Raw genomic sequence first — 15,718 nt, 5'->3', positions numbered from 1 at the left:
TCAAACCTTGTCCATTGATCAGTGCAAGAACATTGTTTTCGATCGGCCCTAATTACACCATACAGGTGCTGTGTATTAAAAGGTAGCATGTCTGCATCTACACAGTGTACAAAAATGCAATGCATCTAATAATAATACAATAAAAATAAAAAATAAATAAGTAAAAAATAATCACAAATAATAAAAATAAATAATATAAATAATATTATAGGAAAAAAATAGATGTTAGAATTGTGACCCTTGGCCTGTACAGAACAAAACGCATGTAAACAAACAATGTTCAACGCACAGCAAAACAGAGCAATGCACCAAGGCTCATTCACACTTACAGTCAAGTGCCCTTTCACACTTGTGCGACTTGTCCTGCGACTTGAGACGTCATATGACAAGTCATACTTCATGATTTACAATGAGAAAGTAGTCCCTGCACTACTTTGTTCTGACTTTGATGTGACTTGAGGTCCATAGACCTCAAGATTACATAGGCATTGCTTCAAGTCGCCTCCTAGTCGTGGCAAAATCGTTGGCAAGGTTGCACAAGCGTGAAAGGGGTCTAAGGGATGGCAAAACCCCACAGTTGAAACCCTGTTTTTACAGCCCTCCCAACCACACCCCCCTTTAGCTCCAGAGCCAACGGCCGGGCATGTACACATGCCGCAGTGCTTTGCTGCGCCGAGCGCGACGCATTCAAGTGAATGAGTGCCCCTCTACTGCATGCAATGCATAATGCTAGTGAGGGGTGCAAGGCGTTAAAGCAGGCAGTGAGAGGGGATACAACCCCTCATCACCACCTGTCAAATGCTCTCTGAAGAGCAATTTGATCACTCTTCAGAGACCGAAGCAAGTGTGAATGAGCCTTACAAAAAAAAGCAGTTTTCTGTGGATTTTTTTTTTTGCGTTGTTCGGTGTAAATGGGCCCTTCTTACACTACCCCTGCTTCTACCTGTGATGATGGCGCAATAAGTTACAAGCTGCAACTTCTATGCAACAAAATTTGTGTCTAACATGTTAGAACAGTCCTATCCAGTATATTAGTATCCCCCATGTCTTAGTAGGGCAATGATCGCACTAGTAATGTGAGCAGCTGTCAGTGTGAGTTCTGGCAGGAAGCAGTGCAATGCGTCTTTATGCGCTTGTGCGTATTTTCTCACCTGCGATTATCCAGCGCCTAAAAACACAGAACACCACAAATAGTGCAATGCTGGTAAAAACAGACAGTGGTATTGGGTTGATCTCCTTAGGAGCTGACACTTAGATCCCCCCTCCCCCACAGGGAAACTACAACTTGCTGGGAGTCCCAGTTCCAGAACAGCTGCAGTCCTATCCAGGGACAGCCTGCCAACACTTATCATTATTAGCCAGAAAGTCAACACACCAAACAGACACCAAGGTCACTGGAAACTAAATCCCCCAACTAACAAAAGTTACAAAGTTTTCTACAAGAATCTCCAAAGAATGCAAAGCACAGTGATCAGCCTTCTGCTGAATGATTGTCAGCTCTGCAGTCCAGGGAAAGTTCTCACAATCCCATGAACAGATCACCCACCCAGACATACAGATCACCCACCCAGACATACATACAGATCACCCACCCAGACATACATACAGATCACCCAGACAGACACACAGATCTACTACCTGCACACAGACATCACTTTACATGGAGGAGGAAAGTTCTCCTATTCCCAGCTCACAGCACTACACAGGTGCTGAACTCCAGAAAGTAAACAGGTGTATAGGAAGAAACAAGGAAACCAAACTCCTTACCTTTCCTAGTCTGTCCCTCTGCTGACAACTGATTACCATATTATCCCAAACTCAGCTCACATCTCCTCTCCACCCCTACAAGGTGACCACCCCTTCCTCCCATTGTTCCAGCCATGGGAGAGTCAGCTCCACACTGCCATCTACTGGGCGAACTGCACATCTTCACCAGCATGGCAAATGCAATGGTTTACTACACAGAGCAGAGATTTCCTACAGAGAGCAATGATTTAATATAGAGATCAGTAATTTACTACAGAGAGCAGTGATTTCTACAGAGAGCAATGATTTCCTACAGAGAGAAATTACTTCTTATAGAGATCAGTAATTTACTACAGAGAGCAGTGATTTCTACAGAGAGCAATGATTTCCTACAGAGAGCAATGATTTCTTATAGAGATCAGTAATTTACTACAGAGAGCAGTGATTTCCTACAGAGAGCAATGACTTCTTATAGAGATCAGTAATTTACTACAGAGAGCAGTGATTTCTACAGAGAGCAGAGATTTCCTACAGAGAGCAATAATTTATTATATATATCAGTAATTTACTACAGAGATCAATGATTTCTACAGAGAGCAATGATTTCTTATAGAGATCAGTAATTTACTACAGAGAGCAATGATTTCTACAGAGAGCAATGATTTCTACAGAGAGCAATGATTTCTACAGAGAGCAATGATTTCCTACAGAGAGCAATGATTTCTTATAGAGACCAGTCATTTACTACAGATAGCAGTGATTTCTACAGAGAGCAATGATTTCCTACAGAGCAATGATTTCTTATAGAGATCAGTAATTTACTACAGATAGCAGTGATTTCCTACAGAGAGCAATGATTTATTATAGAGATCAGTAATTTACTACAGAGAGCAGTGATTTCTACAGAGAGCACTGATTTCCTACAGAGAGCAATGATTTCTTATAGCGATCAGTAATTTACTACAGAGAGCAATGATTTCTACAGAGAGCAATGATTTCCTACAGAGAGCAATGATTTCTTATAGAGATCAGTAATTTACTACAGAGAGCAGTGATTTCCTACAGAGAGCAATGATTTATTATAGAGATCAGTAATTTACTACAGAGAGCAGTGATTTCTACAGAGAGCAATGATTTCCTACAGAGAGCAATGATTTCTTATAGAGATCAGTAATTTACTACAGAGAGCAATGATTTATTATAGAGATCAGTAATTTACTACAGAGAGCAGTGATTTCTACAGAGAGCAATGATTTCTTATAGAGATCAGTAATTTACTACAGAGAGCAATGATTTCTACAGAGAGCAATGATTTCCTACAGAGAGCAATGATTTCTTATAGAGATCAGTAATTTACTACAGAGAGCAATGATTTCTACAGAGAGCAATGATTTCCTACAGAGAGCAATGATTTCTTATAGAGATCAGTAATTTACTACAGAGAGCAGTGATTTCTACAGAGAGCAATGATTTCCTACAGAGAGCAATGATTTCTTATAGAGATCAGTAATTTACTACAGATAGCAGTAATTTCTACAGAGAGCAATGATTTCCTACAGAGAGCAATGATTTCTTATAGAGATCAGTAATTTACTACAGAGAGCAGTGATTTCTACAGAGAGCAATGATTTTCAACAGATAGCAGGGATTTACTACAGAGAGCAGTGTATTTATTGCAGAAATCAGTGATTTGCTACAGGGAGTAGAGATTTCCTACAGAGAGCAATGATTTATTATAGAGATCAGTAATTTACTACAGAGAGCAGAGATTTCTACAGAAAGCAATGATTTCCTACAGAGAGCAATGATTCTTATAGAGATCAGTAATTTACTACAGAGAGCAAAGATTTCCTACAGAGAGTAATGATTTTTAACAGATAGCAGGGATTTACAACAGAAAGCAGTGTATTTATTGCATAAATCAGTGATTTTCTACAGGGGGCAGAGATTTCCTACAGAGAGCAATGATTTATTATAGAGATAAGTAATTTACTACAGGGAGCAGAGATTTTTCTACAGAGAGCAATGATTTTCAACAGATAGCAGGGATGTTTACTACAGAAAGCATTGGGGTTGATTTATTAAAACTGGAGCGTGCAAAATCTGGTGAAGCTCTGAATAGAAACCAATCAGCTTCCAGGTTGTATTGCCAAAGCTTATTTGAACAAGCTGAAGTTAAATGCTGATTGGCTACCATGCACAGCTGCTACAGATTCTGAGTAAATCTCAGAAAACTGTATTTATAGCAATCAGTGTTTTGCAACAGAGAGCAGAAATTTCCTACAAAGAGCAATGATTTTCAACAGATAGCAGAGATTTAATACAGAAACCAGTGGATTTATTGCAGAAATCAGTGATTTGCTACAGGGAGCAGAGATTGTCTACAGAGGGCAATGATTTATTATAGAGATCAGTAATTTACTACAGAGAGCAGAGATTTCCTACAGAGAGCAATGATTTTCTTCAGATAGCAGGGATTCACTACAGAGAGCAATGATTTTCTTCAGATAGCAGGGATTCACTACAGAGAGCAATGATTTTCTTCAGATAGCAGATATTTACTACAGAAACCAGTGGATTTATTGCAGAAATCAGTGGGATTGATTTACTAAAGGCTAATAGACCTTGCACTTTGCAAGTGCAGTTGCTCCTGAGCTTAGTAAATGAGACAAAGCTTCACTTTGCAAAGAATACCCAGTCACATGCAAGGAAAATAAAAAACAGCATTGTTTGCTTACACATGGTTGGATGATGGAAGTAAGCAGAACTTCCTCTCATTTAACAAGCTATGGGGCAATTGCAGTTGCAGAGTGCACACTCTATTTGCCTTTAGTAAAGTGATTTGCTACAGAGAGCAGAGATTTTCTACAGAGAGCAATGATTTTCAACAGATAGCAGGGATTTACTACAGAAAGCAGTGTATTTACAGCACAAATCAGCAATTTGCTATATATAGCAGAGATTTCCTATAGATAGCAGAGATTTACTACAGAAAGCAGAGATTTCCTACAGAGAGCAATGATTTACGGTATTATAGGGATCAGTGATTTACTACAGAGGGCAATGATTTTTACAGCTAGCAAAGATTTATTACAGAGAGCTGTGATTTCTACAGATAGCAGAAAATTACTACAAAAAGCAGTAATTTATTGCAGAGATCAGTGACTTGCTACAGAGAGCAGAAATTTACTACAAAGATCAGTGATTTAATAAAGAGAGCTGAGCTTTACTACAGATAGAAGTTATATACTGCAGAGAACAACAATTTACTACAGAGAGAAGTGACTTAATACAAACCGCAGAACTTTAATATAAAGGGCAGTGATTTACTACAGAGAGACGTGATTTACTGCAGAGAGCAATGATTTACTACAGAGAGAAGTGATTTAATACAGACAGCAGAGCTTTAATACAGAGAGCAGTGATTTACTACAGAGAGAAGTGATTTAATACAGACAGCAGAGCTTTAATACAGATAGCAAAGCTTTACCACAGAGAGCAATGATTTACTACAGAGAGAAGCGATTTACTACAGATCAGGATATCCTGCAGCTCCCAACGCACACAGGATTATTAAAATACTCCGAGTCCCCATCTATGCTAAAATTCACAGAAAAAAGAAATCATGGGCCAGATTCACAAATAAGATACAACGGCGTTTCTCCTGATACGCCGTCGTATCTCTGTTTCTATCTATGAAACTGATTCATAGAATCAGTTACGCATAGATATCCCTAAGATCCGACAGGTGTAATTGTTTTACACTGTCGGATCTTAGGATGCAGTACCGCGGCCGCCGCTGGGGGGAGTTTGCGTCGTAAACCAGCGTCGGGTATGCAAATTAGGAGTTACGGCGGATCCACAACGGTTTTTCGCGTTCGCTACGTCGCCGCTAGTCTAGTTTCCCGTCGCAAAGTTACACTTTTTTTTGGTGCCTTAACTTTAGTCAGCAAGTGTATTGCTGTCTAAAGTATGGCCGTCGTTCCAGCGTCGAAATTTAAAAATCAATGTCATTTGCGTAAGCCGTCCGGGAATACGGAAGTACGCTACGCGCGTTGCCGTTCAAAAAAATGACGTCACGGCGCGCAAAGCACGGCGGGAGTTAGGAAACGGAGCATGCGCAGTAGGTCCGGCGCGGGAGCGCGCCTAATTTAAATGGCACACGCCCATTTGAATTGGCCCGCCTTGCGCCGGAGGCCGCGGGCGTAGGTTTTCTTTTTTTTCAATTTCTTTATTTTCAAAACAAAAAAATAACATTTTATAGAAAACATTAAAGAAAAATTAACAATCATCTAACAAAAATAAATAAATAAATCCTGGTTCATTCCAATGGACATGTTACAACACTATCTGTCTATCCGATCGTCTCCAGAAGGAACCAAAGCTACAAAAAAAAAAAAAAAAAAATTTAAAGTTACGCAAGAGAGAGAAAGAAGAAACCGGAACTATTCCATATTATTGATATCTTCGGGGTCCTCTCCTTTCCTCCCTTAATTCCCGTCCTCCCACTATTACACATCAGGAGCATGGCCCCTTCGCTACCATTATTGGTTCATAACAAAAGGGAAGGAGGGCCTTATAGGGGGAAGAATTCAATAAATCAGCACTTCAAATTTCCTAATGTTTGGACATGGGAGGACGCTATCCCATGCCATCCCATTTCATTATAGCCCATTCCCCGTGCCCTCTCCCCCCATGTTTCTTATAGTTCCTTTTCGTTCCTTATCTTAATATGCATTCCTAGATTTTCCCTCCCGAGCCTTCTCTAATAAATAAAAAAAAGAAAAAAAAAAAAAGAAAAAACCCCAACCAACACAAAAAAAAAAACAACATCCCCAGGTTTTCATCGCAAGTGCTTGGTGAATCAGGCACTTGCGATGAAAAATTGCGGCGGTGTAACGTATCTAGGATACGTTACGCCGCCACAATTCTACGTGAATCTGGCCCCATGTGCCTATGGCATGTTAGGGGGTCATTTACATGAACAATTTGCCCTATACAGCGTGAAGAGCCATTTGTTAATTTTTCTGTACCAGCTCTGAGTTGCATGCAGACAGCCCATGTCAGTGAATGGAGATTATTGGCTGTTCAGACTCAGGGACAGATGCACGGATCCCAATGCAGAGACAATACACCAAGGGCTGTGAATACCCATTAGGCCTCATGCACACTGGACGTTTTTGGCGTCAGACGTTTTTTTTCTACAGCCAATAAACTCCCCATCATCTTCCCCTATGTGTCCATGCACATAGGTTGTTATCAACTGTTTTTGGCTGGGGTGTTTTTGGGCTGTAAAAAAAAAAAAAAAACTAGTGCATTCTGACAAGAGTTTTTCAGCTGTAAAAAAGCTCTAACGTCACATTCAATGCCGTCGCCGCCATTTTGCTGCACCCTACCTATGCCTAGAAAGCTACCGCGCATGCGTCAAAGTCATTTCGAGCATGCACGGGTTTCCACGGCGACCACACTCTCGGGTTTCTCGGCAGGACGAGAAAATAGAGAGCATGTTCTCTATTTTTCTCGTCTAGTTTCTGGGCAGTTTTCTTGACGAGAATCCTGAAAGCCTCATACACACGCTCGGTATAGTCGACTATTCATGGCATGCATGTCGAGACCTAGCTGGGATGTACACTGCAATGGAAAAGAAAAATTGCAAAGAGTTTGGGGCAAAAGGTTTTTTGAAAAAGACCTCTGGGTACACCATGCAAGTATACAGTATCCAACAAAAATGAGTACACCCCTTACATTTTTGTAAATATTTTATGCTATCTTTTCATGTGACAACACTGAAGAAATGACACTTTGCTACAATGTAAAGTACAGCTTGTATAACAGTGTAAATTTGCTGTCCCCTCACAATAACTCAACACACAGCCATTAATGTCTAAACCCCATGCAACAAAAGTGAGTACACCCCTAATTAAAAAATGTCAAATTGGGCCCAAATAGCCATTTTCTCTCCCCGGTGTCATGTGACATGTTAGTGTTACAAGGTCTCAGGTGTGAATAGGGAGCAGGTGTGTTAAATTTGGTGTTATTGCTCTCACTCTCTTATACTGGTCACTGGAAGTTCAATATGGCACCCCATGGCGATGAACTCTCTGAGGATCTAAAAAAAAGAATTGTTGCTCTATATAAAGATGGCCTAGGCTATAAGAAGATTGCCAAGACCCTGAGACCCTGATGTTTAACAGGACAGGTTCCACTCAGAACAGGCCTCGCCATGGTTGACCAAAGAAGATGAGTGCACGTGCTCAGCGTCATATACAGAGGTCGTCTTTGGGAAATAGACGTATGAGTGCTGCCAGCATTGCTGCAGAGATTGAAGGGGTTGGGGGTCAGCCTGTCATTGTGCATGGCTGTTGTCCCAGAAGGAAGCCTCTTCTAAAGATGATGCACAAGAAAGCCCGCAAGCAGTTTGCTAAAGACAAGCAGACTAAGGACAAGGATTACTGGAACCATGTCCTGTGGTCTGATTAGACCAAGATAAACTTATTTGGTTCAGATGGTGTCAAGCGTGTGTGGTGGTCACCAGGGGAGGAATACAAAGACAAGTGTGTCTTGCCTACAGTCAAGCATGGTGGTGGGAGTGTCATGGTCTGGGGCTACACGAGTGCTGCCGGCACTGGGAGCTACAGTTCATTGAGGGAACCATGAATGTTAACATGTACTGTGACATACTAAGCATGATCCTCTCCTTTTGGAGACTGGGCCGCAGGGCAGTATTCCAACATAACGACCCCAAACACACCTTCAAAACAGCCACTACCTTGCTAAAGAAGCTGAGGGTAAATATGATGGACTGGCCAAGCATGTCTCCAGATCTAAACCCTATTGAGCATCTGTGGGGCATCCTCAAACGGAAGGTGGAGGAGCGCAAGGTCTCTAACATCCAGTGTGGAAGAGGACTCCAGTGGTAACCTGTGAATCTCTGGTGAACTCCATGCCCGAGAGGGTTAAGGCAGTGCTGGAAAATAATGTTGGCCACACAAAATATTGACATTTTGGACCCAATTTGGACATTTTCACTTAGGGGTGTACTCACTTTTGTTGCCAGCGGTTTAGACATTAATGGCTGTGTGTTTCGTTATTTTGAGGGGACAGCAAATTTACACTGTTATGCCGCGTACACACGATCGGACATTCCAACAAAACCGTGGATTTTTTCGCTCAAACTTGTCTTATATACACACGGTCACACAAATGTTGTCGAAAATCCCGAACGTCAAGAACGCGGTGACGTACAACACTACGATGAGCCGAGAAAAATTAAGTTCAATGATTCCGAGCAATGCGTCCAATTGATTCCGAACATGCGTAGGATTTTTGTGCGTCGGAATTGGCTACAGACGATCGGAATTTCCGACAAGAACTTTTGTTGTCTGAAAAATTGAGAACCAGCTCTCCATACCTTTTTTCCTGCAGTCTTCAGACCAAGACTGTGCAGTTATGGGTCCTTCCTCAGTGGCGGTGGCGGTCTGTACTTCCTCCTGGACTGAGCAGTGATAACATGCTGTATCAGTCAAGGAGTACTGTGAGCCTAGTCTAGTGATGATACAACCCCCAAGGGGTGTGTCAATGACAACCTGAGTCAATAGGAAGTAGGTTGGATGACATCGGCCAGAAGAAGAGTGCTGCTTCACCTTGGAGGACAGCGCTGGGAAGAAGGTGAGTACAGTAGTAGCTCAGATTGCGAGTAACGCGGTTAACAAGCGTTTCGCATACGGGCTGTTATTTTTTGATAAAGTGTTTCTGTGTTTCTGATTGCATCCGATCGGCTTTGAGCAGTCTCTAAGGCCTCGTACACACGATAGGTTAACCAACGGACAACGATCTGATGGACCGTTTTCATCAGTCAAAACCGATCGTGTGTGGGCCCCATAGGTTATTTAACCATTGGTTAAAAAAAGCCAACTTGCTTTAAATTTAACCAATGGATTCCTAACCGATGGGAAAAAAACGATCGTTAGTAGGCACGACCATCGGTTAAAAATCCACGCATGCTCAGAATCAAGTTGACGCATGCTTGGAAGCATTGAACTTTTTTTTTTTCAGCATTTCGTTGTGTTACGTCACCACGTTCTGACACGATCGTTTTTTTAACCGATGGTGTGTAGGCGCGACGGACCATCAGTCAGCTTCATCGGTTAACCGACGACAACGGTCCATCAGACCGTTCTCATTGGATGGACTGATCGTGTGTACGAGGCTTGAGTGTCTCCAGCGCCCCCCCACCTCTGACCACATGCGGTACTGCATGCCATAGAAGTCACTGTGAAATGAATTGTCTGGGTTTACAATGACTTCTATGGGGAAACTCGCTTTGATATACGAGTTGTGCTCGTGATTCAAGGTTCCATTGTATTGCATTATAAGCATTTTTTTTTTTTTTTACAGGTGCAAGGTAGCATATTAAAAAAAAAAAAATACAGTACATTTATATGCTAGAATTTATTTATGATTAGTGTGCGCATTTTTCCACTATTTAATAAAATAAAAGGTACTTTGCACTGGGCACAGAGGTGGTAATTTCACTCACACCCCCCATAAACAATTAAGTTCACATACTATAATTAGAATTTTATATCCTATCTTTTATATCCTGTCTATTTTTGGAACTCCAAATAAAAATAACATAGTGGCAAGTTCTAGATTTATGTTAAGTCTCGCACACAGAGGTATTATTATATCATTTCCTAGATTAACACTGCCTTGTGTTCTCTGCTTCCAATTGCTTCTTAAAAAATACATTTTTTATTTTTTTTATTTTTTTTTTAAGTGTATTTTGTGCGTGTACTCGAGAGAGGAGCCGGACTGCAGGAGTTGGGAGTAGGCAGGCCTCCCCCAGAGGCAATCTGCCACCTTTCTCCATGCCCCGGGTGGCAATGGTGGGTGTGTGAGAGGGTCCTCCCACACAGCCCGCCCTACCTGCTCCGCTTTGAAGCCCAACGGGGCAGAGGGACTCCCTATAAGGGAGTGAGAGGATTTGCCCGCTCAACCAGCCCCGTTAGTCCTTCGCCTCTCTTTAAGAGACCGCGTGGTCAAAGTGTGTGTGCGTTAACCCAATTTCGAGTGCGTGTGTAGGTGTGGTGGTTTTTGTGGGAGGGGGGTGGGCGTACTAAGCGCAGGCTTACCTCGCATAGCACACCCACCGGGAGTCGGGCTGAGACCACCAAACTCAATTCACATGTAGCCGAGACCGGGAACCGAACCCCTAGCTGCAGAGGTGAATGGCTTGTCAGCGCAGTGCCAATCGCGTTGAGCCACCGCAGCTCCTCAAAAAAATAAATAAATAAATACATTTCTTATTGGTTTCATATACTGGATCTGTTCCAATTTACCTTCAGTGTATCCATTGTTGTCCTTAATGCATATTTTTAGTCCAAAAACAAAACTTAATATTTTTGCAAATTACTGGTCCTTATACAGTATACACTCATTCATGAAACTGTTGATGGCTGTGCTGTGGAAGTATCGCTAGAAGTCCTCTTCTTCTTCTTTGAGAGGAGGTCAGGCGAATTACACAAAAATTTACGGAACGCGAGGTCCCAGATGACCCAGCGTATTTCCTTCTACACGCAAATGACACCCCTGCGCATATATATAAAAAGTCAATTGTTTGACACCTGTTAGATGCAGTCAAGGCCTGCATCCCACTATGCTGGAAGTCCCCGCATCCACCGACGGTAGCCATGTGGTTGCGGAAGGTAGATGAGACATGGCGAATGTGGACAATGTTCACATATTCGGAGGAGGGCCAGGCCCTCAGAGGTGAATGACCGACCCCCCCTAGCCAGAGTCCCCCCCCCCCCCGGATCAACTGACCTGATTGATGGGACCGTCTCGTGGAGCGGGCCGCTGGCCGGCGGTGGGTGTCCATGCTCGCGAACTTCCCCCTCCCTCCCCTCCCTCCCTCTCCTCTTTTCTCCCTCTTTTCTTCCATCATTCTCCCTTCTCTTTTCTCTTCTGGACTGCTCACTGAGCAGTATCCACAATCTTACTCCTATTTTCTCCACTCAATTGCACTTAGAAAAAGGAAAATGTGGGAGGCTGGGCCACGGTTCCATAGTGCCCTGATGCAGAGTGTACCACACGAATACTGTTTGAGATTAAATGTTGGTTTTCAAGATGGAGGCGGATGTGCGGTGCAGACGGCGGTTCACCCTCTGGTGTCTGCAATACTGCCCTCGACTATAAGTTATAACTAAACACGCTGTTCAACGGCTTCGGCCGAACTCTACATGTAACTTCCCCTTATGTATGTGTATTTGCTGATGACAGCTGTTGTACTGTTTTTTTTTTTTTTTTTGCTGTGGTTCGTGTGGACCAGTCTTCTGTTATGAATAACTAAACAATAAAAAAAGAAGTCCTCTTCTATAGGAAATCTTATCTAAACTGGTTAAATTTCTGTTTCTGTGTATTTAACTTTGTGGACTTTAAACCCAAGCACACTGATTTTTCCTTATCAGTAGGGATGACTAAAACTAAATATTGACTGGAAATAAATGTTATTTGTAATGGTGGTCATTACTGTGCCCTAGGATGGTGTATATTACAACATGGCCATCATTTCAGACAGTTCATTTTCATTATTTCTGTGACCTTACATAAGTTTTATTAAACTAGCAATACACACCATGGGCCAGATTCACAGAATAGATACGACGGCGTATCTCCTGATACACCGTTGTATCTCTTGTCCTATCTATGCGGCTGATTCATAGAATCAGTTCCGCATAGATAGCCCTAAGATCCGACAGGTGTAATTGACTTACACTGTCGGATCTTAGGATGCAATACTTCGGCCGCCGCTGGGTGGAGTTTAAGTCGTTTTCCTGCGTCGGGTATGCTAATGAGCATTTACGGCGATCCACGACGGTTTTCGCGTTCGTTACGTCGTCGCTAGTAATTTTTTCCCGTCGCAAAGTTACACCTGCTTTAACATGGCTTAACTTTAGTCGAGCCATGTTAAAGTATGGCCGTCGTTCCCGGGTCAAATTTAAAAAAATTTTGGGGCGTAAGACGTCCGGGAATACGAATGGACGCTACGCACGTCACCGTTCTAAAAAATGACGTCACTTCGCGCAAAGCACGGCGGGAATTTCAAAACTGAGAATGCGCAGTACTTCCGGCGCGGGAGCGCGCCTAATTTAAATGGTACACGCCCCATTTGAATTGGGCGGGCTTGCGCCGAACGTGTTTACAATACACCGCCGCAAGTTTACAGGTAAGTGCTTTGTGGATCAGGCACTTATACTGAAAACTTGCGGCGGTGTAACGTAAACGGGCTACGTTGCGCCGCCGCAATTGTACCTGAATCTGGCCCCATGAGCTTAGTTGCAATGATTTCTCATTAAAGCATTATATTTTTGGCCTATATGAGAAGATAAGCCAAGTATCTGTGTATGAGCACAGAGGAAAAATACTCTGGCTTTACAAAATATTTGTAGGACTGGATTCAGTTTTGTAAAATTTTTCAATATATGTGCAACCATCAAATGGTGGTCTACTGAAAAGGCTGAATTACAGCAGACCAAGTTGTGGGGCCTTTGTGCCACCTAGGCTGCAGCAACCCTGCTCTGGGCTGTGTGCCACTTATGCTGCAGCTAGGGTTGCCACCTTTTCTTCAAGTCAAACCCGAACACTAGCGGCGCACAGAAATGTTTTTTATACATATATTTTGCTAATAAATAAAATTTCTAATCATATGACGTTAATAACAAGAGTCCCCCTTTACATCATAGTCCACAGAGTTCCCCTTTCACATCTGAACTGGCAGAGTTCCCTTTCACTTTAACCTCCCTGGCGGTATGATTATGTCTGGAATTTTGTTCCAAAAGCGGTACAATTATTTTGCATGGAAATTTGGCGTTTTACATTGTATGCCTGTAATTTTATAGGAATAACTCACTTAAATCTGTCCAAACAAGAGTCTAGTAGACATCCTGGGTATGATAAAGTTCTCTAACCGGAACTGTCTGGGTGAATCCCGTACAGGTGGCAACCCTAGCTTCAGAAAACCTGTTCTGGGCTGTGTGCCACCTATGCTGCAGCAACCCTTCTCTGGGCTCTGTGCCTTATAGACTGTTGCAACCCTACTATGGACTATGTGGGTTATTTACGAAAGGCAAATCCACTTTGCACTATCTGAGGGGTAGATCTGAATTGAGGGGAAGCTCTGCTGATTTTATTATCCAATCATGTGCAAGCTAAAATGCTGTTTTTTATTTTCCCTGCATGTCCCCCTCAGATCTACAGCGACTGCACTTTCAAGTGCACTTTCAGTGCAATTTCAAGTGCACTTTTGTGGTGGAGGTAAATAAAATGAATATTTTTGTGCTTTTCTCCTAAACCATTCAAATTGTATTCTCTAGGGTCTTTGCTTAAAAATATATATATATATAATGTTTTGGGGTTCAATGTAATTTTATAGCAAATAAATGATTATTTTTACATGTAGGAGAGAAATGTCAGAATTGGCCTGGGTGCTCCAGAACGCCTAATGGTGCTCCCTGCATGTTGGGCCTCTGTATGTGGCCACACTGTGTAAAAGTCTTATACATGTGGTATCGCCATACTCGGGAGGAATAGCAGAATGTGTTTTGGGGTATAATTTGTGGTATGCATATGCTGTGTGAGAGAAATAACCTGCTCATATGACAATTTTGTGAAAAAATAAATAAAAAAATAAAACATCTTGGGGCAGATTCACGTAGATCGCAGCAAATTTGTGCGGATTTACGTTACGCCGCCGCAAGTTTTTCAGGCAAGTGCTTTATTCACAAAGCACTTGCCTGTAAAGTTGCGGCGGCGTAGCGTAAATCACCCGGCGGAATTCAAATTTGGCGGGTAGGGGGCGTATATCATTTAAATGAAGCGCGTTCCCGCGCCAAACAAACTGTGCATGCGCCGTCCGTAAAATATCCCATCGCAAGGACATCATTGGTTTCACGGACGACTTACGCAAACAACGTAAATTGTTCAATTTTCGACGCGGGAACAACAGCCATACTGAACATTGGCTGCGCCTCATAGACCCAGGGGCAACTTTACGCCGGGAAAAGCCTAACGTAAACGTCGTAACTTTACTGCGTCGGCCGCGCGTACGTTCGGGAATTTGCGTATCTAACTAATTTGCATACTCAATGCGGAATTCGACGGAAGCGCCACCTAGCGGTCAAAAAAAATGCAGTTGAGATCCGACGGCGTAAGAGACTTACGCCTGTCGGATCTAATGGATATCTATGCGTAACTGATTCTAAGAATCAGGCGCATAGATACGACGGCGCTACGCAGAGATACGATGGCGTATCTGGAGATGCGCCGTCGTATCTCTTTTGAGAATCTGGGCCTTTGATTTTGCAAAGAATTGTGGGAAAAAAATGACAACTTCAAAAAACTCACCATGCCTCTTTCTAAATACCTTGGAATGTCTTCTTTCCAAAAAGGGGTCATTTGGGGGGTATTTGTACTTTTCTGGCATGTTAGGGTCTCAAGAAATGAGATAGGACGTCAGTACTTCAGGTGTGATCAATTTTCAGATATTGGCACCATATTTCAGATATTGGCACCATAGCTTGTGGACGCTATAACTTTCACAAAGACCTAATAATATCCACCAATTTGTACTTATTTTTACCAAAGATATGTAGCAGTATAGATTTTGGCCAAAATTTATGAAGAAAAATTACAAATTTGCTAAATTTTATAACAGAAACAAAGAAACATTTTTTTTCTTTTATAGCGCAAAAAATAAAAAACCCAACGGTGATTATATACCACCAAAAGAAAGCTCCATTTGTGGGAAAAAAAGGACAAAAATAAAATTTGGGTACAGTGTTGTATGACTGACTAATTGTCATTCAAAATGTGAGAGCACCGAAAGCTGAAAATTGGTCTGGTTATTAAGGGAGTTTAAGTGCCCAGTGGTCAAGTGGTTAAATAAAATTGCATGACACAAAGGCAACAGTCT

General features: G+C 42.2%; 1 protein-coding gene across 3 annotated transcripts in view; it reads right to left on the bottom strand.

The window, feature by feature from the left end:
• CGNL1 (cingulin like 1) overlaps nt 1–1,865 on the bottom strand; it is a 143,194-nt gene extending 141,329 nt beyond the window's left edge. For 2 of the 3 annotated variants that reach the window (XM_040342749.1, XM_040342752.1), the window contains exon 1: nt 1,768–1,865. The gene's annotated coding sequence lies outside the window, so the exon portion shown is untranslated. Of the gene's footprint in view, nt 1–1,638; nt 1,731–1,767 lie in introns of those variants that run through there. The other variant, XM_040342750.1, reaches the window with a different exon arrangement.
• Between the last annotated feature and the right edge of the window lie 13,853 nt (nt 1,866–15,718).

The sequence above is a fragment of the Rana temporaria genome, chromosome 3 (genome assembly GCF_905171775.1).
Source record: "Rana temporaria chromosome 3, aRanTem1.1, whole genome shotgun sequence".
Classification (NCBI taxonomy): Eukaryota; Metazoa; Chordata; class Amphibia; order Anura; family Ranidae; genus Rana; species Rana temporaria.
The sequence above is the reverse complement of the archived record's forward strand: the minus strand, read 5'-3'. Positions and strand labels throughout refer to the sequence as shown.